General features: G+C 48.5%; 1 long non-coding RNA gene across 1 annotated transcript; it reads left to right on the forward strand.

Annotated features, from left to right (window-relative positions):
* The first annotated feature begins 185 nt into the window (after window positions 1-185).
* Window positions 186-24611, forward strand: LOC135287161 (uncharacterized). Its single transcript, XR_010351002.1, has 4 exons — window positions 186-403; window positions 16356-16439; window positions 20693-20817; window positions 22537-24611. It is a non-coding gene; the product is annotated as an uncharacterized LOC135287161 (long non-coding RNA).
* The last annotated feature ends 433 nt before the right edge of the window (window positions 24612-25044 follow it).

Genomic DNA, 25044 nt, shown 5'->3' on the forward strand with positions numbered 1-25044 from the left:
GTGTCCCTGCCTGCATCAAAAACAAACTTTAGGGTCCTTTCCCACCCAAACCATTCCAGGATTCCCTGCAGCCTTTTCAGCAGCTCACAGAAAAGCTGAAGCCACCGTAGCTGTGGCTCCCTGCAGGAATTTCAGCGCTCCAACAGTGCCTCCCCTCATCCCCAGCCGCTCCAGGCGGGATGTGGGAAATCCAGATGGTGCCTCCGACAGCTCCTCCTCACCAGCCTGGGCTCAGCTCTCACATTCTCCCTCCTCTGACAAGGCTCAGAGCCCGTTTGGAATGTGCTCAGGTCCTGCAGACGGGCGAGATGTGCTTGGAAAGGCCAAACTACGCAATTAGCGCTGTTTAAAATTAATGGTGGTGGTGATTAAGAGGCAGAAATACTGCTCCGGAAATAATCAGGTTGGTTTAACCATCACTGGTTGTGTTCTTGTGGTGTGAAGAGGCAGGTTTAGGTGGGAAACAAGGGGGTTTATTTACCATGTTTTTGGTAAATTACCCATAAAATTAATGGTGGTGGTGATTAAGAGGCGGAAATACTACTCCAGAAATAATCAGGTTTTGTTGAACCATCACTGGTTGTGTTCCTGTGGTGTGAAGAGGCAGATCAAGGTAGGAAACAAGGGGGTTTATTTACCACATTTCTGGTAAATAATTACCCATTAAATTAATGGAGGTGGTGATTAAGAGTCGACAGGAGAGGAAGAAATACCTGCTCCAGAAATAATCAGGTTGGTTTAACCATCACTGGTTGTGTTTTTGTGATGTGAAGAGGCAGATTGAGGTGGGAAACAAGGGGGTTTATTTACCATGTTTCTGGTAAGTAATAACTCATATTAATTAGTGGCTTCTGCTGGAAGTTGGGAAATGAAATTCCTTGCTTTTCCAGGCCCTGGCCTGGCTGCAAGGAGCGGTGAGCTCCTGGTGATGCCACCCCAAGGATTATCTTCCCTCTCCCCATGAGCTGTGTCCTATTCCCAGACACATCCAGGCCCTGGGTGGGAGGGGACAGGATGGAATGGGGATGGATTATCTACAAAGCTGGACCAGGCTTGGAGCAACCTGGGCTTGCAGAAGATGTCCCTGTACATGTCCCTCTCAAATCTAAACCATCCCATGGTTAGGGGTCAGGGTCCTTCTCTGATCCTTGGCTCTTCCTCTGCCCCTTTTTTGGAGCTGCCCCACTGAGGTTTCCTCTCTGCAGTGCAGAAATGCCACGTTGGGAGGGAGGATTTGTGAGAGCAGTTAATCAGAGTGAGGGCCAGCTCGGAGGGTCACCAGCCCTTCAGCAGGTGTGGGGTCTGGCCTGGAGCACGGCTCTTATTTAGAATAAAATCGGATTTTAGGGAAAATTTCTTCCCCAAAATTGCTGTCCAGCCCTGGGCAGCTGCACTCTCAGTTGTGAACTCAGAGGGCTTTCCCAACCCAAACAACTCTGGGATTCCCCAACATTTTCATCCTTACGCTCCTTAGGATGAGAATTGCCTTCTGCTCCTGATTTTTTTTTGGTGCTGGCTCCCATGAGGATTTCCTATTGATCAGCCTCAACACATTCTCCCAACCAAATTATTTTTCCAAGTTTTGCTGATTGGATCTGTCTGTGCCCGGGCACAGGTCAGGAAAAATGGAATTATTCCAATCTATCACAAAGAACTCCAAGATCCACAGAAAGCAACGATTTCTCCCAGCAGGATATCAATATTCCCAACTCCACTGGCAGCCGTCTCCTGCAATATTCACAGCAATCCCATTCCATCCCTCTCCCAGTGCTAATGAGGGAAAAGTGTCCTCAAACACGGGATGGTGACAACGCTGAGATGAAATTTAGCTAAAATAAGAACCCAGCAGGGTTTGTGAGCGTTCAGCACAGCCAATATTTATCCTCTGCTTTTAAGGGAATAACAGGAGAGGAAGATGTTCATTGGAATAACACTGACTCTGGAAAAATCTGTTTAATCCACAGCTTGGGTTGGTTTGGGCTCCACCAGCCTTCAAAGAATAACGAAATGGGGGAAGCTGTAGGATTTTGCAGCAGGAATTATTTACTGCCCTGCGATGACACCCATTAAATGTTAACAGACAGTATCTTCCAGGATTTACTGCTGGAATTCCGCTGCTTCCCCACTCCGAGCTACGGGGCAGAGCTGAGAATTATTGCCAGGTGTGATGAAGAGCAGCAGCGCCTCGTGATAAGTTTGGCCATAATTCCACATTTCCAGCAGGTCCTCACGGTGGTGGCAGAGCCCAGGGAATCCATCTCTGGCCATGGATGAATGGATTCAGGCGTGGAAAGCCTGGATAAAGGTGCCCAGCACTCCCACGGGGATGTGCCATTAATAAATGGGTTTTAAAAGAGAATTTCTGGTCAATAAATGCTGTTCACATCATTTTGGGCTCAGAGATGAGCAGGAGGTGCAGAGCTTGGGCAGGATTCAAGATCCAAATAATCCAAACCCAAAAAAAATTCACATGATCACAGAGAGGATGGAGAAGACTCCAAAATCATGGAATTGTTTGGGTTGGAAAATCCCATTTGTCCCGAGTGTGGGAATAGCACACTTGGAGAAAAAAGGGAATATTCTGCCCAGTTGCCAAGGTCAGGATTTGGGAATTGCAGCTGGAGGCAGAGCAGGAGGAGGGCTGAGCCTCCTACTCAAGGATCTGTTGAGGACAGAAGAGTTTGAACACCTGGGCTGGGCCTCCAACAAGAGAAAGGCGAATTAAATCCTCCTTTTCCTTCTCCATGCCCATTTTCCCACCTTACAGAACTTCCTGCCTTTACTGCCTCGTCCTTGAATGAAAATTTCAGCAGCCCTGAGCCGGGAAAGGCGAGCAGGGTATAAATATTCCAACAGCCACACCTTCAGAGCGTTTGAAAGGGAAATTCTGAGCCGCAGATTTAAATGTTTCACAAGCTCCTGTCCCCTGTTTGTTGGCACTTTGTTCCTGGATGTAAAGAGGGACGCGTAGGGCCTGGGAATCTCATTCCTGGGAATCTCAGTGGTGCAGCTGTGCCTGTACTGGACATCAGTGGGAACTCCAGTTCCTTTTCTAGTGGGATGTGTCCCTGTCATGGCAGGGGGTGGCACTGGGTCATCCTCAAGGTTCCTTCCAACCCCACCATTTTGGGGTTCTATGATCCCACTTAAAGGGGAATTCTGCAGAAAACAGCTGAAAATCTTGGGAAAGGAGATTTTTTTCAGAGATTTTTTTGTTTGTTTTTTTTTTTTCATTTTCTCGTTTTTCGTTTATTTTCCTAAGGGAAAATATTGAAGTGATTTTTCTTACAAATTGGTTTTTTGTTCTTTTTGAAATCATGTTTGCATTCCACAAAGATAAACCCAAATAACTACCAGAGGTGCTGTTTCTCCTCTGGACCAGCAATAAATCCAGGTGTTTTCACCTTGATTTTCCCCATTTGGCACCAATTCAAACAATGTAATTTTATAAACTCCTCTGCTCTCCCTTTTCCTCTCAGATCTCCTTGTTTCTTCCTTTGTTAAGGATTTTTTCCCCCTTTCAGTTTTGCTGAGTCCAGAGGTGGGATGGCTCCTCCTGCACTGGAGAAAAATCACCTCAGTGAAAACTGCTCATCCAGGGGCAAAAAGTGGTGAATCAACAAACCATGGAATTGTTTGGGTTGGAAAAACCAAATCATCAGGTCCAACCAATCCTCAGCACTGCTGAGGTCACCACTGGCCACGTCCCCAAGTGCCACATCTGCTGTTAAATCCCCACAGGGGTTTAAAAACAAATTTCCCGAGGCTGCACTCTATCCCTTTGTCCAAATTGTTGTTCAAGATCTGTCCACAGGAGGCGAATTGGAATTAGATGGTTCCTTGAGGTCCTTTCCAACCCAAAGCATCCCATGATTCCATGATTCCATGATTCCATTATCTGGGAAAGCACCCAGTCCCTTCTGTAGCATTTTCCTTAGAGCGTGGAGGGAATTACAGCTGGGCTGACACCTTGTGCTGTCCAAGGGGTCATTTGGACTTAAATAAGGGGGGAAATTATTAAATTATCCCGAAATTCGAGTTCAGAACCTGTGGGGAGGCAGAAGGGAGGAGAGATTTCCCTTCCAGAGGAACCCATTTTCAGTGTTTTTTTTTTTTTACATGCAAACCACTGCACCATTGCAGAGGGGACTCAGTGACAAGGCATTCCCAGAGAGCAGGAAAAATCCCTGGAAGTGGAAAAGCCAGAAGTGGTGCCCAAATTCTCTCCCCCGTCAGCACGCTGCCCTCCAGACTGTTAATCCCTCATTATTTCCAGCCTGCAGCTCGTTCTGCCCCATCCCAGAGCCAGGAATCCCATTTTTCCAACAACCTTGCATAAAAACTGAGCAACACGAAGCCAGCCCCAGCAAGGCCCTCGGTAGCCCCAGGAAGGCCATTAATTACCAGGGTGGGACAATCCGTGTGCAGCACACGGAGTGTGGGTAATTAAAAGTCCAGGAGCTGCAGCATTTTGTGATTAATGCCTTAGGTGGGCACTCCAGCTCCTAAAACTAATGGGAAGCGACTCCAAGTGCACCGGGGTCCCCGGGAGGAATCCGGGTTGCTCCAGGCACATTGCAGATTCCTCGGCTCATTAATTACAGCTGCTCCGAGTGGAAAGTTTATAATTAAACATATAGTTTACTCCCCGACTTTGGGGCGGAGTAAATGAAGGGAATTACATTTCTTTCGGGATAAGCATTAATGGGGCGTGCAGGTGACAAGGAGGTTTTGTCTGGAGCTCCTCCAGGAGCCAGAGTGGGATGATGTCATGTTTATAATCAAATTTATCAGTTTAATTACATTTCTAGGCGTGGTTTGACTCTTGAAAAAGGAAGGAATTGGCAGCTTTACCTTCTTGGCAGGATCCCGTGTTGGGATGAAATAAATTCTATTTCCTTTGCTGATCAATTTCTTCCCTGAGATTTTGAGCTGAAAATATCAGAATATGCAATTTAAAAAATAATAAATACAGCTGCCAACACAATTAAAATGTGGTTAAAAGCACAAGGGTTATTAGTGCTAAATGCTAATTATTTTGGTGTTGCCTGTTCCCAGTCAGTGCCTGATGCCTGAATATTCCCAGTTTCTGTGTGGGGTGGGAAATCTCAGCTCAACTTTGCATCAGTTTGGGTCTGACCCAGTTTGTGGCTCCTGTCCCAGTTTGAGTCCAGCCCAGTTTGTGTCTCCTGTCCCAGTTTGGGTCCTGTCTCAGTTTGGGTCCTGTCTCAGTTTGGTTCTGGCCCAGTTTGTGTCTCCTGTCCCATTTTGGGTCCTGTCTCAGTTTGGGTCCTGTCTCAGTTTGGGTCCAGCCCAGTTTGTGGCTCCTGTCTCAGTTTGGGTCCTGTCCCAGTTTGGGTCCTGTCTCAGTTTGGGTCCAGCCCAGTTTGTAGCTCCTGTCCCAGTTTGGGTCCTGTCTCAGTTTGGGTCTGGCCCAGTTTGTGTCTCCTGTCCCAGTTTGGGTCCTGTCTCAGTTTGGGTCTGGCCCAGTTTGTGGCTCCTGTCCCAGTTTGGGTCCAGCCCAGTCTGGGTCCTGTCCCAGTTTGGGTCCTGTCCCAGTTTGGGTCCTGTCTCAGTTTGGATCCAGCCCAGTTTGTGGCTCCTGTCCCAGTTTGGGTCCAGCCCAGTCTGGGTCCTGTCCCAGTTTGGGTCCTGTCCCAGTTTGTGTCTCCTGTCTCAGTTTGGGTCCTGTCTCAGTTTGGGTCTGGCCCAGTTTGTGTCTCCTGTCCCAGTTTGGGTCCTGTCTCAGTTTGGGTCTGGCCCATTTTGTGGCTCCTGTCCCATTTTGGGTCCAGCCCAGTCTGGGTCCTGTCCCAGTTTGGTTCCAGGCTCCTCTGCCAGTTCCAGCAGCTTTTCTTTGTCCTCGGTGCCACTTCCAGGCTGCAGCTGGGCTCTGGAGTGTTGAGTCATTAGGAGTCAGACTCATTAATCCTGGCCTGGGGCGAGCCTCCCCGGCAGGGAGCAGGTCAGGACCTCTCCTGACGACTCCGGCATGGAAATCAGGGAGTGCAGGGACTGCGGGAAGTGTGGATGGTGGCTGGGTGTCACCAGGGCTGTCCCTGTTCCAGGCAGATACGAGCTGGGTATTGATCATCCGGAGAGCACAGAGTGGGTTGGTTTCTCTGCAGAATTAGACATGACATCTCCATAATAATGGCTGTGCCATGCTCTGCCTTTAATGAACTTTTCCAGGCCCTGTTTGTTTTTCTGGGAGGGTCTTTTCTGCTCCTAAAATTGCATGAAAATCAGAGATAAAGGCTGGGATAGATGAGGGTGTTCAGAAGGCTCTGGGGAGAGCTCAGAGCCCTTCCAGGGCCTGGAGAGGCTCCAGGAGAACTGGAGGGGGACTGGGGACAAAGGATGGAGGGACAGACACAGGAAATGGCATCCCAGTGCCAGGGTTAGATGGGATACTGGGATGGGATTCTGAGAGTGAGGGTGGTGAGGGGCTGGGATGGAATTCCCAGAGGAGCCGTGGCTGCCCTGGATCCCTGGAATGTCCAAGGCTGGGCTGCAGTGGGGGAGCCAAAGGGTCAGGGAGGGTTTTTTGTGGCCCTGGCAGTGCCAGCAGAGCCCTGGGGTTCCCTGCGTTCAGGATGACCCCGAGTCTGTGAAATCCTGCCCTTTAATCTGTGAAGTGCTGGCTATATTCTGTGGAGTCCTGCATTTGATCAGTGAAGTCCCGCTCTTTAATCTGTGAAATCCCGTGTGCCAGCACTGCTGTGAATTTATTTCCATTCCCCTGTTCAGCCCTGACTCGGGTAAATCCCAGAGCGCTGCCTGTCGGAATCGCTGCCCATCCAAGAGGCACAATTAGCTCCTTCAGTCCTGTGCCAGCTGGGAATTGTGCAGCTTTCCAGGGTGGTTTATTAGTGCAGGAAGTCGGGAAAATGTGACAAACACCTCCTGAACTTGCTAAAACACCGAAATGTGTCACACGGGAAGGAGCAAACAGGTTTTGGGGTGGTTTACAGGAACATAGAGCAGGAATCCCCTGGAGCAGCCCGAGTGCTGACCTTCCCAAATTGCTGTGAAACCCCAGCAAACTCCTCTGGATGCCCGAGGAGCTGTGATCACACTCCCACCTCTTCCAGCACAGGGATTATTTAACAGGATATCTTTAAGCCCAGCTTTGAGGAGAGGTTTTGTGTCCCTGGCTGGGTCAAGCTGTCACCTGAACTGTGGCTGTGCAAGAGCTGCTGTGACACTGGGAGCACTGGGGCTCCTCGTGGTGAAAGTGACCCCAAACAATCAGTTATTGGGTACAATAATTGATATTAATTTGATATTCATATTTGGGTAAAAATAAATATTGATATTGATATTAATAACTGGGTAAATACTCTGGATTTCCCCTCAGGACAAGGAGGGAGCCCTGACGCCTCTGAGGTTCTTCTGCCAGAGCATGGTGGGGATCTGCCCAGGCTCCCCAGGGAATGGGAATGGCCTCGAGGCTGACAGAGCTCCAGGAGCTCCCAGGGACACGGAACCAGAGAATCATGGAATTGTTACGGTGGGAAAAGCCCCCTAAGACCAAGTCCAACCCAGCTCTGCAAAGGCCACCACTGACCCATGTCCCCAGGCACCATATCCACACGTTTTTGGAACATTTCCAGGGGTGGGGACTCCACCACAGCCCTTGTAAACTTTTGGTGAATAAATTTTTCCTAAAAATAAAGTGCAATCGGGATGATTATTGGGGTTTCTTGGGTTGATCCTTGCAGTTTCTTGGGTTGATCCTTGCAGTTTCTTGGGTTGATTCTTAGAGTTGTCCTTTGCCAAGCCAGGACACGGATTCAAAGATCCTCAAGGCCCTTTTTAACCCAGGATATTCCATGATTCCATGGAGATTGTGGTCTCAAGCAGCAGCCAAGCTGCTCGCTGAGCCCAAGAGTGTCTGAATTCCCCTCTTTGTCTAAATAATTCCTACCAGACTCTGCCTGCTAAAACACCACGTTCCTTCTTGCCTTAAAGGACACCTGGAAGGGAAACAGAAGGAGAACAGGATGAAAAATTTCCCAGATATGAGCGGAAGGTCAGCAGATGAAATACGAAATGTCACATTTGTTGCTCAACTGAGCAGGATTGCAACTGGAAAAATGCAGCCCTTCAGTCCCGCAGCTGAAAATAAACCCAAGTCAAACAGAAGTCCTTGAGTGCAGACACGAGGATTGGAATTAAATTTCCTCCTAACTCCTGGGTAATGGAGTTCTGCCAGAGCCAGGAGTCAATTAAGGGGATAAATACTCCCATAACTCACCAACACTTTGCATTTCAGGGGTATTTTGCTGAAGTAAGCACTTAATGTGATTATTGTGTTTCAGCCTGATTTAAGATGACAACTTTTGCATTTCCTAAATATTAATTAGCCTGGGATTTCTATTTATTTAAACTTGGAGGCAGCAAGTGGGTAGTTGTGTGATTTACCTCTGGCTCCTGGCACTTCTCTGGGCTGGGGCGTTAGGAATGCAATTGTGACCAATTAACCTTCGTGCCTGTCAGCAGCAAGGATGAACAGTGGAGCTTGGTGGGCTTGTTTGGGGGAATAATCATCCCACAAACCAGGCCAGGCGTCTGTTCCTCTGGATGAGGTTTTAGGATGCCTGCTCAGGGCAAAAAAAAATAGGGTTTTAATGGATTTTTCAGCTGTTTGGGTGCTGTTCCCTGCGGATAAGGCTGTTCCCTTTGTGGGTGGCTTTTAGGGACACGGTGCATGGTTTGTGTGGAGCTCCTGGGGTGTCTGCCCACATGAGGGTTTGGAATAATTTTGTAGGAATGGGAACGAGAGATGTGGATTTTTTTAAACTGAAAGAGAGGCTAGATGGGATACTGGGAAGAAATTCCTCCCTGAGAGGGTGGAGAGGGAACAGAATTCCCAGAGAAGCTGTGGCTGCCCTGGATCCCTGGAAGTGTCCAAGGCCAGGTTGGAGCAAACTGGGATGGTGGGAGGTGCTCATGTCCAGTCCCATGGCAGTGGATAATCTTTAAGTTCCCTTCCAACCCAAACCATTCCATGATTCCATGAAAAGGAGAGTCCTCACTGCAGAGATGGAGTATTTTCTACATCAGACCCTTCAGAACATCCTGAATCCCTTTGAGGCCTCTGAAATCCTCACCCTGAGGTATCCAGGAGCTCCCAGGCCAGCTGTGGAATTGTGTCATTCAGCTCCTGTGTGGCAGGGAGGGAAGGTGGGTATGGAAAACCTCAGTTAGGCTGAGATTAAAAGACCCTGGGCACCCACAGCTCCTTTGGAATCTAACCAGAATTTGTGTACTCGGCAGCAAAAATGGAGATTTTTATCGAGCAGCACCAAGTGGAGCATGGCAAATCTCCCCCCAGGAATTCTGCTCTGCTGCTCCACCCCAATTATGGCCCTCGTTGCGCTCTCTTGGCTCTGCTCTCCATGTTAATGAGGTGATGGTTGAAGGATTCCAGCTGTAATGGCCACCAAATTCACTGGAAACATCTTTCCCTTAAAAACCTCCCCTCTCCCAGCCACTGGGATGCTGAAATTCCTGCATTTCCCCAGAAGGAGCTGTTTGCCATCCTCACCAAAGGACGTCACCCCTCTTGTTGATGTTTGTAGGAACTTCGGATCATCTCTGGCTTGGAGATGTATTTTTAGCTCTGTGCTTCTTGAAATCTGAAAGTGTTGTTGGCCCCCAGTCGGGGAACAGCAGGGTTAATGTCGAGCCTGGAGGAGCTCTCCCATCTGTTCCAGCTTCCATCCAACCATGGAGTTTTACGAGAGCTCTCTAGGAGGGCTCAGAGTTCTCCGCTTTGTAGTATTCCCTAAAAAAATCAGCTTGGAAAGCTGCCTGTGCCAAACAGGAGGAGGTAAAGTCTTCGAGCAGACAAAGGAACTTGGAAACATCAGATTTCTTTCAGACTTTCAGGAATTCTGTTTATTTTGATTGATGTTGAAATTAGAGAGGGAACAGATGGAGCGAGGGTACAGCAGGATGAGCTGAGCTGAGGCTTTGACACTCTAATGAGGAATGAGGAGGCAGAAGATGCTCTTTGGGTTCTTTTTTGGAGCCTGTTTATGTTTTATTTGCCCTGATGCTTCTGCCAACAGCAACACATCCCGAACCAGGCTGACCCCAACACATCATAACCAGGCTGACCCCAACTCCTCCCTAACCAGGCTGGCCCAGCCGTATGGACAAGGCGGATCATCAAGACTTGGTAAATTGTGTTCATGCCAGCTCCTGAAATTCCCAGACAAAATACCCTGATTGTTTCATGGATTTTGTTGTAGAAGGTGGATATTTTGTGGCTTTGGAAGATGGGATGGGGAGATAAAGCCGAGAATGCCACAAACTCTTGGCTGATCTCCTTAATCTGCAGTCAGAGTTATGTGAGCACAACCAGAGTTGTGTCCATCACCAGGACACTCCTCTCCTCAGGGCTGTGTTTATGATGGTGGCCTTGATCAGGCAGCCTCATCACCAATACAAATGTTTGCACTAATTAGTTATGGGTTAACAGTTGGACTTGATGATGTTAAGGTTTTTTTCCAACCTGATTCCCTCATTCTGGTTTGGGCTTGGGTTTTGCATGTGGATGTGGCTGCAGGGAGATGAAGTGTGAAATGCTCCATGCATCCATGGATACATTAATTTAATATATTCAATACATTCAATACATTCCGTGGACAAAGAGTTCCCAGTTTAGTTTTTGATCTCAGCCTTTCTCCGCCTGCACCGGCACTAAAGTCACAGAATTAAAGGAAACAGAGTAATTGAAATCCTTCCCTGCTAATACACATGGGCAGCCATTTGGAAATGGAGCTGTTATTACAGAAACCTAATTAAATAATTTTCTCCACTTGCCCCCCAGGTATGAAACAGCCGTAACGTGTGGTGACTTTTCTTCAAGCAGCCACCGTGAAATCAGCACAAATTTTCCATCAAAAAGGGACAGCTGTGGCCATCAAAGCAACGAGTGCTGGGGCTGTTAAACCTGGGCAGCCTCAATAAGTGCATTTTTCATGTGGAGTGGGAGGGATTTGCTCTCCTGAGCCTGGACCTCAGATTTCCCATGTAGAAAAGGAGCTACAAAAAATTTATTTTCTCTATGAAGAAAGAAATCCCTTTCTTAATGGAAATAGAATTCCATTTCCCAATTAAATTGTTGGTTGTTAAGGTCCTGGCCTTTTCCTTGGAGCAAACCAAAGCTGGTTTGGGGAAGTTCCAATTAATTTCCCTCTTCACTTGGTGGAGGTCGACTAACAAGAACCAGAGAGGTATAAAAATGAGCTGGAAAGGGGTAAGATCATGGGCGTAAATGAGGGAGGGAATCATGGAATGGTTTGGGTTGGAAGGGACCTTAAAGCCCATCCCATCCTCGCCCTGCCATGGGCAGGGACACCTGCCAGGTTTCTCCAAGCCCCATCCAGCCTGGCCTTGGACACTTAAAGGGATCCAGGGGCAGCCCCAGCTCCTCTGGGAATTCCATCCCAGCCCCTCCCCACCCTCCCAGGGGAGAATTCCTTCCCAATCTCCCATCTAACCCTGTCCCGTGGCAGGGGGAAGCCATTCCCCCTTGTCCTATCCCAGGTCTGGACTCCACAGCCCAAAATCCCCTCTTAGAGTTGAAAGTTTCACATTTACAACATGAGAACATCAAAGCTGTTTTTTACTTAAGAATAGGTGGAGCTGGAATGCTGTGCAGTTAATGAACATCCTGGTGGGAGGACACAGGAGGGATGAGGCAGATCCAGAAGGAGTTAAACTGCACCTGAGCAGGTCAGGCAGCTCAGCCGTGTGTGCACGTTTCCCAGGCTCTAAAATGAGGATTTGTTTTATTTTGTGCACCTGCAGTGTGTCATTTTATATTGTTCACTTCTTTACCTGAGCTGTCTCGCGCTCCTCAGCTGGCTTTGTTGGGAACTCTCTGTTCCTGACAGCCTTCCCCTGGGAACAGCTGGTGCAGAGGAGACAGAGGTTGTGTTGTCTCCTCTCCAGTCCTTCCCTGGTGTTGTGTGTTCCCTGTCAGGTGATGGATGTCACCGGGCTCCAGGTGACACTGCTCAGTGTCCTGGCACACCGTGAATTGCTGGGTGTCCTCTTTTGCCCCCCCTTTCCCCCAGCTCTCCACTCCTCACCGAGCACTTTTCCACCTGGATGAGGGGAAATGCTCTCAAAATCTCTCATCAGAGGCAGAACCATCCCGGCATAATTGGAGGGACTGGAAAAGGATCATTTTGTGTTTCTTTTCTCCCTAATTTACCGACAACTGTGGCAGCCAGGACTGGGGGTTGAGTCACCTCCCTGAGACTCCACGTTTAAATTATATTTTTATTATTTCCCATTAATCTGTCCAAGACAGGGGAGGAGGTTTTCAAAGGTTCACAGATGGAGCAGAACACCCAGGGGCCCGTGATTTGCAGTGGGAAACGAGCATTTAACTGCTCCTTTGTGCCTTTGAAAGCCTTCTCTGCTCAGGTTCTCCCCATGGTGGAACCAGCCCTGGTGTGGTTTAGTCCTCGTTACCTTAATTTGAGGAGAAAAATCCTTCCAAAGGTAACTTGATGTGGTTCATCCCCATCCACGTGGGGAGGATGGTTCTGATCATCGAGGCTGTTTAATGTGCCTGACAAAAGCATCACAAGACCCAAGAGTGGGAACCTGAAAGCAGCCAAGTTCAGGCCAGACATGGAATTTATATTTTAAACAGTGTGAGTTGTTAACCCTGGAAATAACTTGACAGATTCTCTCTCACCGAGTTAAATTGGTGGTGGCTGATGCTCATTGCACGGGGGACGGGACCAGACCCAGCCTCATCACGTTAATTATCCCAAACTGATGCTGGATGTTTGGAGCTACGGGGCTTCTGGGGCAGGAGCTGGATCTTCCCTGTGCTGTTCTTTTGGATGAATCCGATTTTTCAGGGCTAATTAGGCTGTGCCTGAGACAGCACTTTATTGCTGTGTGCAGCCGGTGAAAGTTGAGGTCAAGTAGATCGAAAAGAAGCTGGACCATGACGTGAGCGTTTCCTGCTGCCGCTGTTATAAACACCAGGAAAAGCACGATTATTACCAGATCTTGGGGGTCATTTTAGATTTTTATGTGCCTCCTGAAGATCTGTCTTATTTTCTGATGCCCTAAAAAGCAGCTGAACTTTGCTGAAACCCCTCCCATGCTGTAGAAGAGGAGTAAATGCAACTGCTCTTGTTCTCTGCGTTGAGCACAACGACAGCCTCATTTCCTCCCTCCGCCTCAGCCCTTCTCCAGGGACATCTTTTGGAAAAATCACTTTGTGCTGCTCTGCGTGACACTCCAGACTTGCAGCCACCATGGCCAAATCATTATTTCAAGGACGAGGGGGGCTGAACTTGCCACTGACTTCAGCCTCTGCTGGAATTTCACTGCCAACCCCGGTCTTCAATAGGAGCTTATCTCCGTGCCACTCCAGATTTTAATGGAATTCGTGTCACAGCAATAATAGGGTCAGGCTCAGCCTGTCCCAGCACTGCCAGCAAGGCTTAGTTTATTTATTTTTATTTTCACAGCCACCAAACCCTTAAACAGAGTTTATCTGATGGGACCTCCATGGGGAAAGTGATGGGGCCTTGGAAAAGGAAACTAAATCAGGTTCCTACAAGGAAACTCCTGTCACAGTCCCCTGTTAGTCCCAGCCTCAGCAGAAAGGTGGGAATTTGGTGAGTGGTGAAACACAGAAACCTTGGTCCTGGCTTTGCTGCTGGCAGCAGGTCAGAGTGTTCCAGGGGGATTCACCCAGGGGTGAGAGCTGCCTCTGAACTAAATGAATCACGGAATCATTAAGGTTGGAAAAGACTTTTAAGATCCCTGGAAGTGTTCAAGGTTGGATGCCTTTGGAGCAACCTGGCCAAGCAGAAGCTGTCCTTGCCCATGGCAGAGGGTGGAACTGGGTGATCTTTAAGGTCCCCTCCAACCCAAACTTTTCCATTATTCTACAAAATAATGGCTGAACCTCTGTCCAGATTAGTTCAAATATTATTTGTTTTCGCTGTTTTTATTGTTCTTTTTTTGGTGTTGTGTATAAAACTGTCAGCGCCTGTTTGTACACTTTGCATGCTTGGCCTCAGGCCAGGAAGAAGCTTCTGGTCCCTCCTGAGCTCATATCTTTAAATTTGCAAGGAGGAACAAACCCTCCAAGGAATCCCCGCACGGTCCGCGAGTGCAGGCGCTTGCCCGGGGCTGTTTACTGTAACAAATGGATTTGTACAGCACATCCTGGCGCTCGGCTCCCCGCGGACACCGCGCCGGCAAAAGGGGAAGAAACCATTTCCAAGTCCTCAGATATTCCCTCCTGCAGCACCTGTCTGCATTTTGAAAGACAAAAGGTGCACAAGAGGTCACGGAGCTGCTGCAGCTCAATTGAAGACGTTCTGTCAGTTGATTGAGGGGAGGTTTCAAACCCCCACGGTCAAAAAGGCACCAGTTAGACAGGAGAGAACAGCCAGAAGCTGGATGTGGGCAGCCGTAACGCTTTGGGAATATTTGCAGGATCAGGGGCACTGTTTTGATGTTTGTTGGGTTGGGCTGGAAAGAATGGAGGGGTTGGAAAGAATGAAGGGTTTGGAAAGGGTGGTTGGGTTGGAAAGGGTGGTTGGGTTGGAAAGGGTGGATGGGTTGGAAAAATGATTGGGTTGGAAAGGGTGGTTGGGTTGGAAAGAGTGGATGGGTTGGTCATGGTGGTTGGGTTGAGAAGAATGGCTGCGTTGGAAAGGGTGGTTGGATTGGAGACGCTGGTTGAGCTGGAAAGGAGTGCTGGATTGGAAAGGGTGGTTGGACTGGAAAGGGTGATTGGATTGGTCAAAAAGGCACCAGTTAGACAGGATGGAACAGGTGGAAGCTGGATGTGGGCAGCCATAACACTTTGGGAATATTTGCAGGATCAGGCGCACGGTTTTGATGTTTGTTGGGTTGGTTTGGAAAGAAGGAAGGGAAGGGAAGGGAAGGGAAGGGAAGGGAAGGGAAGGGAAGGGAAGGGAAGGGAAGGGAAGGGAAGGGAAGGGAAGGGAAGGGAAGGGAAGGGAAGGGAAGGGAAGGGAAGGGAAGGGAAGGGAAGGGAAGGGAAGGGAAGGGAAGGGAAGGGAAGGGAAGGGAAGGGAAGGGAAGGGAAGGGAAGGGAAGGGAAGGGAAGGGAAGGGAAGGGAAGGGAAGGGAAGGGAAGGGAAGGGAAGGGAAGGGAAGGGAAGGGAAGGGAAGGGAAGGGAAGGGAAGGGAAGGGAAGGGAAGGGAAGGGAAGGGAAGGGAAGGGAAGGGAAGGGAAGGGAAGGGAAGGGAAGGGAAGGGAAGGGAAGGGAAGGGAAGGGAAGGGAAGGGAAGGGAAGGGAAGGGAGTTGTTAATCCAGGAGATGTGAAAGAATAGGAATGAGGATAAGAGCTTCTCATAGCAATGAAGATGAAGGAGTAGACAGACCCTTTGTACATGCTGGGACTGACAAAAGTGACACAAATAGGAAAACTGATAATAAAAAAATAAGTGAAGATCTCATGGAAAGTCAGTGTAGTGGCACATTGGGAACTGAACTGATGTGTTCCCATCTGGGATTCCCATACTTTAAAGCCAAGCCCAACCTTTTAGGACCGGTCTCCCAGCTGGTGTGAGCTGCTGAACATGAAGCAATGTCAAATTATGCTTGCTGCAGATCTCTTGATCAGGATCTACAGTGGTAATTATTCATGCTCACCATTCATATTTGGGGATTAATTAACTATTCGTGGTTCCTATAAAGAATATTGTCAACCATTTAATGGCTCATTGAGTTCAGCAGGATTTTGAGCTTCTCTCTTACGATTTCCACAGGATGGTTATTGTGATTTGTGACTCGGAGGAGCAGCGAGTGAGCTGTGAGCAGACCAGGAGCATTTTGGTGTTAATTCTACCCTGTGACAAATGGCCTTTAATTGGCTTTACACAGATTTTGCTTGGTGAGACCACACAGATGAAGAGAGGAGATACAGTAGAGTTATTTTAAAAAAATATAGAAGAGGTGCTTTTGTCCTGTTGGGTGTTCCACGGGTGCTTTTCAACTTTAATCAACGAGGGTGAGGATTTAAAATTAATTCCTGCACATGTTAGACCACTGGTTTTGCATCTCCCTTCATAAAGATGTCTGAGTCAAGGTCTTCAGCCTGAAGTCTTGAACACTCTGGAAGTGTTTAAAAAATGTGTGGATGTAGCATTTGTTGACATGGGTGAGGATTGGGCTTGGCTGGGAGAACAGTTGGATTCCATGACCTTAGAGGGCTTTTCCAATGATTTTATGATAATGTGATTTTGTACCAAAAACCCTTCAGGTTCTGCCTAACTCAGCACGTTGGGTGTTGAATATTTCTGAAAATGTTCATTATTCCAGTGAGAAGTGTGGACTGTCTGGAATGAGTAATCCCAGCTGTGGCTGCAATGGCCTGGGGTGCTCCTGGAATGATTAATCGTTCAAGTAAGTCTTTGTAACTCACTGCCGTGCATTTATTTTCAGGGGGGAAAATGCATTTTTGAGAGAGTAAAAATGGCCTTTCTTAAGGTAACGAGTTCCTGGGCTGGGGAATCCTCTCAGAATCTGCTCTGTGTGAGGGTCTGAGTGGGGCCAAGAGGGGCGAGGGGCATTTTTTGATCTGCTGATTTCCTTATTCCTCATATTTGCACAAGATTTGTTGTGTGGGCCACAAGATGTTGGGAGCTGAGGCTGACCAGGATGAGAGAGAGAAGGAGCAAGTGACTCTGAGATTAATCCAGTTTACAGAAGGCTTTAGGATTTTGCCACTCTCATGGAGTTGTGGCTTTAAACAAAAAGAGAGAAGTTTTAGACTAAATATTGGGAAGAAAATCTTCCCTGTGAGGGTGGGCAGGAGCTGGGGTGGAATTCCCTGGGATAGTGGGAGGTATCCCTGCCCATGGCAGTGGAGTTGGTCTTTAAGGTCATTTCCAACCCAAACCATGCTGGGATTCTGTGAAAAACTTTAAGGAGGGAATGGGGGGAATTGAGAGCCTCAAAGTCACAGACTGAAGAGTTATTGGGGATGGAAAAGCTGGAATTGGGTATGTGAGAGGCTGGGAGGGATTGCCAGAAGGGATTTCTCCTAATTCCCTAATCCATGGTTGCAGTTTCCCAGGGCCTGTGTCATTCCTGTCTATTGGGGATGGAGGAACTGCACCCAACTCCCTTTGGCTCCGCAGGGTCTCAGCTCAGTGAGGTGTGGAGCATTAAATAATTCAGTGTCCTCAGCATCTGCACTGAGTGCTCACAGCATTCCAATGAGCCTTGCCGAGGGATCGGGGAGGAAAAAAAAACAATTTCCCAAAGTAGTTTTTTGGCAATGGATCTGCTAAATCTTGAACAACTTTCTCGTGCTAAATGGTGAAGCCAATTTGCAAATTCCTGCAGGGAGCACGGCCCATGCTGGCATGGAGGTGATTTCCTTGGGCCATCGTCACCTGCTGCCAGTGAGGGAATAAAGAAACCCCATCAGGGAAAAAAAAAACCTCAAGGAAATATCCTTATTGATGTTCTGGCTTTGCTGAGGGAGGAGAGGAGCGTGTGTGGAGGTGGGGAGTTTATCTGGGTGAAAAGACAGGGAGAGGTGTTCTCATGACATTTTACACTCTGATTTTGGAGCCAGGCTCCTGCCGTGATGGAATTGTAGAGCCAAGACTTTGAATCAGGATTTACTTTGGCTTTATGATCTCTCTTATGCCCACAAATAAATAAAATGTGTTTCCTTATTCCCCTCAACACTTAAAATAATAAAAGAAGCCCAGAAGCTTGAAAACCAGAGATGTAACTGATAAAGGGCTCATGTTTATCTTCCATCTCCCCAAAATCCTCAAGGGAGCTCGTGCCTGATCCAACCTGTCCTGCAGGTCTGGTATCCAGGCTGCAGCTTTATTGAGAGCCTTCAGCTGGTGGCTGATCCATGTAAGGAGCTCCTGGGTGGCAGGAGAGCCTCCCCCTCTCCTTGTTTTCAGTCTCTGCCAGGAATAAGCAGGTTTTGGTTTTAGTTTTATTTATTTTTCCTGCTTCGTTCTCTTTTTTTTTCCTCATCAGTCACTGCAGAGGCTTTGGTGGGGGCTGCCCTGACAAAAACACTGCACTGACATCGATTTCCTTGATGCTTGAGGATGCAGAAAATAGGAGAGACCAGTTTTCCACTTTGATTTCCCCTTTGTCCACTCTGGTTTCCCCCTTTTCCACTTTGATTTCTCCCTTGCCCACTTTGATTTTCCCTCCCCCACTTTGATTTTCCTCTTGTTCCGACTCCCAAACTGGCTCCCCACAAAAATCCCATCATTTGGGCTGGGTGCCAGCTCGTACATGAATTAAACTCTTCATTTTGGGGTTCGTGGCTGTGTCTCAGTGCAAATTTGCTTTAAATTTCCCCCAAATATTCCTCAGCACCTTCAGAAAATCACCTTCCTCCCCAAAAGCTGGTGTGCTGCTCCCCTGCCCCAGTGGCGCAGCTGGGCTCTGATAATGCAGAATCCAGGATTTTTTAAAGCACAGACTTGGTTGGGTTTTTATTTTTTGGTTGAATTCCATGGACACGGCAGAGCTGCTCAGAGAAAATCCAATCCATCTCCTGTGAAATGAACTCAGTCATCCTTCAGTTTATTGAGTGAGAGGGAATACAAAACAAATCCACAAATGTCAAAAGCGGTCTACGAGGGATCATTCCATTCCTTTCTCCATTTGTTTCCCTGATTAAAATGATTTTTAACTGATTCCCCTCTTAATTGTATACAGCAAAATATAATCCACTTGAATATCCTCCACAGCCCCCCTGCCAAAGTTCACGCTTGGTCAAATTTCCTGGAAAGAGGGGAGGGAATGACCGGGGGGGGCTTGGCTGAGTCACCTCTGGAAATCTCTTTGCTGGATCTGCAGGAACACGACCAGGACAATTCTTCTTGCTCCATTACATTCACCAGTGGGTTCCTACTGGTTTTAATGGGCTGGCAAAGTGCCCCAGTGGTGATCCAGTGATTTCTTCCGAGATGGGAAGGGTTTGTTTTTTCTCCATGATTTTCTGCCCATGAGTTTTTTCTGGACGCGTTGGACTGAGGATTTCTGTGGGAGCACAGAATTGTACAAACATGGGATGGTTTGGGCTGGAAGGGACCTTAGGGACACCTCCCAAGCCCTGTCCAACCTGATCTGGGATATTCCAGGGATGGGGCAGCCACAGCTTCTCTGGGAAATCAGGGTCTCACCCCTCCCATACATCCAGCAGGGGCTTTTCTGTTTCCTGACTGAACCAATATTCTTGTGCAGGACGTGGAAGGATTTCCAGCATTAGAAATGGATCCTTTCAGGGGGTTACAAACTGTATTTCCACTCTCCCAGAAACCCCTGAAATGGCTTTTCCAGCATTGTCCAGGGAGACTGGGGCAGGACCAGGATTCCAGTCCGGATTATCCAACTCAGTCATGTGCCTTCATCCACATCCAGGTCCTAATTCCCATAAAATTTCCTGGTGAGGGGGTAGCTGAGATCACCCCAAAGTCTGGGTGTTCTTTGCACCATGGAAATGAGGAATGGAACACACACACAATGGGGAAGGACAGTCGTGCTGAAGCAGGAAAGATAATTCCAGAAGAACCTTTTTCCTCTGCTGAGGCCATTGTTGATTTATCAAATCCAATATCCTGGAATGAAAAGAAGGCCTTAAAAAGTTGAAATTGAGGAGTGATGAATGAAGAGCCACCAGATATTTCATTTAAGGAGCTGGGTTTAGCGAGAGGATTTAACGAAGGCACCATTAGGAATTTTCCTGCACTAATTTTAGAGCCCACTCTGAAATGGGGGGAAATTTGGGCATCTGCAGAGATCCAGGTAAGTGGAAGGTCCAAGCTTTTGTGTTGGGATTTGGAGCAGCCTCAGGAATTCTGTTCTGCCTCTGCCAAAGCCACCAGCCCAGGTGACAGCTGTGTCCCTTTGTCCCCTCTGCCCAGCCAGCCCCGGGCCCAGAGCTGGCAGAGCTCTGTGGGATGCCACAGACTCCGTGGCAATTCCATGCAATCCCAAAGCCAACATCAGAGGGTAAATGAAGGCTTAATTAAAAGCTGACATAGGCAGGGAAATTAAATTAATGTCCTAATTAATGCTTCGGGTTTAGTCCAAATGGGAAACTTTGTGATTCTCCTTTCCCTGTTGCAGCTCCACACTCACCTCTGGGCACTGATGGATTTAGGCTCATTTGGCCCCAGTCCTGGAAAAGATCCTCATTAAAAGTTGTGTCCAAACCCACATTTAATTCTCCTCCTGTCGTGCTTAATTGCAGGCCTGGATAGGGCTGGATTGAGGGATGGGATTAAAAAAGGTGGAGCTGTTGGGAAAATTCTGCATAATGGCCCCAAATGCTGATTTGACTCAAAAACCTTCACTTACTGACCTGTATTAGAATAAAGTCCATTAAATTAATAATGGGTTGAGTTCATCAGAGTCCCAGCATTTCTTTTATTTCAGTAACTTTAGTGGCATTGGGATTTTTGTAGCATGACTTCCTTAGGATCGAGAAGAACCAAAAGGCTCCCAGAGCAGTGAGGATTCCATAAAGGAAATCAGGAAAGGAGAAGCATTGGAAGGACTGAGCACATTTTCATTTCCAAGGTTCATTTCCTGTCCTTGGACCTTTCCAGGGATGTGGCAACCACAGATTTTTTTGTATGACACCATTTTATCTCTATCTTTTTAAGGTGTGAGAAGCCACATGAGTCAAATTCTTGGCGCTGTTTGTGTCAGAGAGGAGGAATGCTGCATTCCCAGCACCACACCCACTCCTTTAATCCCTCTGGATTCACATCAAATGTGTCCCGACAAGGTGAGGCTGGGCAGAAGAGCTCATGAGGTCATGGGAGGCAGGAAAAAAATGTGCTTATCAAATCAAACCCAGCTTCACAGTTCTTCCTTGTGTATTTCGCCTTTTGGGTGGGGCCCTCACACTTTTATTCTGAGTTCTTGGAGGTTTTTCTCCACGGGGAGACAAACTGGCATCAAAAGCCAGGATGCTCATTAATCTCACAGCTCCTGCTTTTAAAAAAAAATTAATGTTTTCATAATTATAAAGAAAAATGCCACGAGACTGAGCAATCACCTCAGTAGGTGGCAGTAGCTCCCTTGGAATCAGGTTCTGCAGAAAATCGATGTGGGAGAGGAGCTCCTCGGGTGTTATTGATCCAGGACGGAGGGATGGCTCTCCCAGGCTGGGATCTGCACTTTTCCCTCTCCACTCCGTTTTCCATCCTTTTAGCTTTAACAAAAATTGGTGCTGGAAGTTGGAGAGCCTGGATTTTGTTCTGTAAAGCTCAGGCTGGTGCATCCAGCTCACGATGTCTGTGGCGGAGCAGCATTTCTCACCCCCATCCTCTGGCTCCAAATGTTAAACGCTGTTTTTATCAGCAGGATGAGTCAGTGCCCCTGGGAGCAGAGCTGGGAATCGATAGAGCACAGGGAATGAGATACTGCCCTCAAATGTGGATATCTCCAAAGGCATGGGAATGCTGCTGCTGACTAATGGGTTGGTGGAATTGCACAGCCAGAACAGCCCAGGCAGGCACAGTCCTCTGGAATTCCCTGGGAGGCCAAATCCCTTGGATCCTGTCCATGCGGAGGATGAGGGGTGGGAAACTGAGCTCCTGAGGTTCTGGTGGATCAAAAATTCATCTCCTGCAAGACTTTTGGAGGTGGAAACCTTGGGAAACGAGCAGCAGATGCTGCCCCTGAAGGCTGATCTGGGGGGGACAGGTGGGTGGAGGGGATTATTCCCTTTCCCTCGGCTCTGGGACACCCATCCAGAGCTCTCAGTATGGGAGGGACATGGACACAGCAGATCCCTGTCCCTGGAAGTGTCCAAGGCCATGTGGACAGGCCTTGGGATGGTGGGAGGTGTCCCTGACCACGGCAGGGGTGGCACTGGATGGGCTTTAAGTCCCTTCCAACCCAAATCATTCCATACTTCTGTGATTCCGCCATCCCATCCCTGCGCCAGCCATCCAGGAACGATCTCCTGGCTGTCAGAAATGTTCTTCCCCCTCTCCAAATGCTTCACGAGCATCCTCCAAATGTTCCCTGCCGTTTATCCAAGGACCCTTGGGAATTTCTGGGAACAAGGAGTCAACGAGCTCCCGAAAACCACATTAATGGTGGGGAAAGAGCTGCCAGATGGGCTCCCTCGGCACCGGGAAGTTTTATTGTTCCTCCAGACAGAGCATGCCTCGGGCAGTGCTGGAATCTGCATCCCAGCCAGCTGGGGGGACTGAAAGTCAGGAAAAATCATCCAACAAAATAAATTTTCCCTCTCAGCAAAGGAGGCTCTGGATTTCCCAGCGCCAGGTGTTGGCTCCCCGTGCTCCCCCCACCAGGATCCCGCTCCAGACTGGGAAGGAAAACAAGACCCATAAACACAACTGGAAATGTCTGGAGATAAAGGGATATTTAAAAAAAATAATAATTAATTCAGCTTTCCTAATTCAGAAGTGATGGAGATGCTGAGCAAAACCACAGCCAGAAAAATCCAATAATTAATTCTGCTTTATTCCAGAGTTTCCTTGGGGGAATGCTGTGATCCATGTCCATGTGCATCCACCTGACAGGAAACTCAACGCTCCAGGTCTTGCACCTCGAACCGGCTGGCATTGATTTAGATATTCTGCAGAACAGAGCCTTTCCCTGGGAAAAAAAAAAATCCATGGATTAAAAAGTGCTTTAAAAAATGGCTCTGGGTTTACACTAATGGAAATGTGAATTATTCATCCCCAAAAGAAAGGAAAACCCACTATTTCTCTTGGTTTTTTGCTTAAAATGGGTCAGAAATGCTCCAAGGACCCAGCAGCAGCCACAGATTCTCTGGGAATTCAATCCCAGCCCCTCATGGGAGGAATTCCCTCCTAAAATCCAGTGTAAGCTTCCCCTTGTCTCAGTTTAAACCCCTTTGTCCCACCCGCCCTTCCATGAGTGAAGAATTCCACCCTCCACAATAACCAACCCCTCGCCCAGCTCTGGGAGCAGGTGCTGGGAAAGGCTGAAACCATCCAGTTTTGGAAAAGAGAGGAAGTTTGGGCTTCTCCTGGGTCTCCTGGATGCCAAGACATCCTGGAAGGCGGCAGCTCCGTCCCAGCCTGGAGCACCCAGCGCTGGTGTCGGAGCTCGCAGGGGCGGCAGATTTCCTCCCGCTGCCTCGTGTGTGAGCAGCTCCCCAGGCTTGGAGAGGGAATGGGTGCGACTCCAACCCTCAGCTGCTGCTCCCAGCCCCTGTCCTGCTCTCCGGGCCAGCTCTGAGCCAGCACCAGGCAGGATGGATCCTCCACAGCTCCAGGCGCGGAGCGGGTGTGAGAAGTCGCACCCCGAGGAGCTGCTGATGGATCTTTCCAGCCTGAAAACCGCCTTTTCCCTGCTCCTGCTTTTAGCCAGCAGCTGTCAGGGAAGATTAGAGGAGGGAAGGTGACGTGGAATGAAGAAAAGGAGTGCTGAGATGGGGATAAAGCCCCATCGTGGCACTGCTGGGTGTCAGATTTCTGCTTCATGGCCTTACCTTGTTAGCAAAGAAAAACAAAAATCCCCAACACCAGCAGTAAAATCAGCTCCTGGGTGACCCAGGCATTTTCTTCACAGAGAAAATGGGGATATTTCAAGTAAATTGCTTTTGCAAGCAAACTGCCACCTTTCAGCACCTCCTTTCAGCCCCTTCGAGCCAAACTGGTGGGGAGAAGGTGAAGGTTCCTTGCCCCCACGCCACCAACCCCTTCTCAGGAGTCAGCTGAGATTCCCAGGGGAATTCCTTGGAAAACTGTCCCAGTCCTTGGCTCTGGTGTGTTTGACATCCCAGATCAGCATCAGCCAGGCTGGAGAGGGGCAGTGAGGCACTGGAATGGAGAGGATGTGGGAGCACTCCAGGTGAAAAACCTCTGGCAGTCCCTTTCCAAGCAAACCCTCCTGGGATATCTCAGGAAGGCTTTCAGAGGAAAATCTTGGAGCAATTTGGGAAGCCAAAATTCCCAGAGGAGCTGTGGCTGCCCCAGAATCCTTGGAAGTGTCCAAGGGCAGGTTGGGGCAACCTGGGGCAGTGGGAGATGTCCCTGTCCGTGGTGGCACTGGATGGACTTTTAAGGTTCCTTCCCACCCAAACTATTCCAGGCTTCCATGATTTTTCATCTCTGTGGCTGCAAATCCACAGATGGAGCTGGAATCACTTCCAGGCAATTCCAGACTCATCTCAGGGGTTTGGTCACAGAGTTTTGAGCTCTGGTGACCACAAAAAAAGCAGAGGCCTCTGGTAATGGACAAGGGGACATTGTCTTGCAGCTCTAAATGGCAAGGACAACAACCTGGGAGCCCCAGGACTGAGCTGGGCATTTCTTGGCATTTGGAAACGGCCACAGGTTGTGCCAGGGGAGGCTGAAGTTGGATATTGGGAACATTTCCTCCCATAAAGGGCAGTGGTGCAGTCCCCATTCCTGGGGGGATTTAACACCCTGGGGATGTGGCACTTGGGGACGTGGTCAGTGTGGCCTTGGTGAGGCTGGACCTGATGACCTTACATGGCTTTTCCAACCCAAACAATTCCTGATTCCCTGATTTCTGTTGTGATTTTTCATGGTATAACTTCAGCGAAGAAGCAAAACCAGCTCCATCCCCGTCTGAGTAACTGGGCAGGTCCAGAGGGTGTGGAAAAGCTCCGTAAGAATTCCAGGTCTCCTCTCAGAATCAGTCCTCTGTGCAGGGCTCACTTTTGCTTCTGGAAACAACTTTGATTTTTTTCAGTTAGATTTTTTCACCTTCCTCGGAATTCTTTCCTTTGGGAACAGCTGGAATGGCCACATCCTTTTTCACTACACCAGAGTAAAAAATCGCTTTCCATGAGCTCTCCCTTTTTCCTTTGAGGTTTCCTAGTTTTTGCGCCAGTGAATCCATGCATTTCAAATCCCCATCCCAAGCTCTGGAGCTGATCTCCGTGGCAGATAGGAGCGGCGGTGCCCGCGCTGATCTCAGCCACGGTTTATTTTTATTCCCGCGTATCCAGGGGTTGTTTGTCACGCCGCCTGCGCGGGGG

Source organism: Passer domesticus, chromosome 28 (assembly GCF_036417665.1).
Source record: "Passer domesticus isolate bPasDom1 chromosome 28, bPasDom1.hap1, whole genome shotgun sequence".
Classification (NCBI taxonomy): Eukaryota; Metazoa; Chordata; class Aves; order Passeriformes; family Passeridae; genus Passer; species Passer domesticus.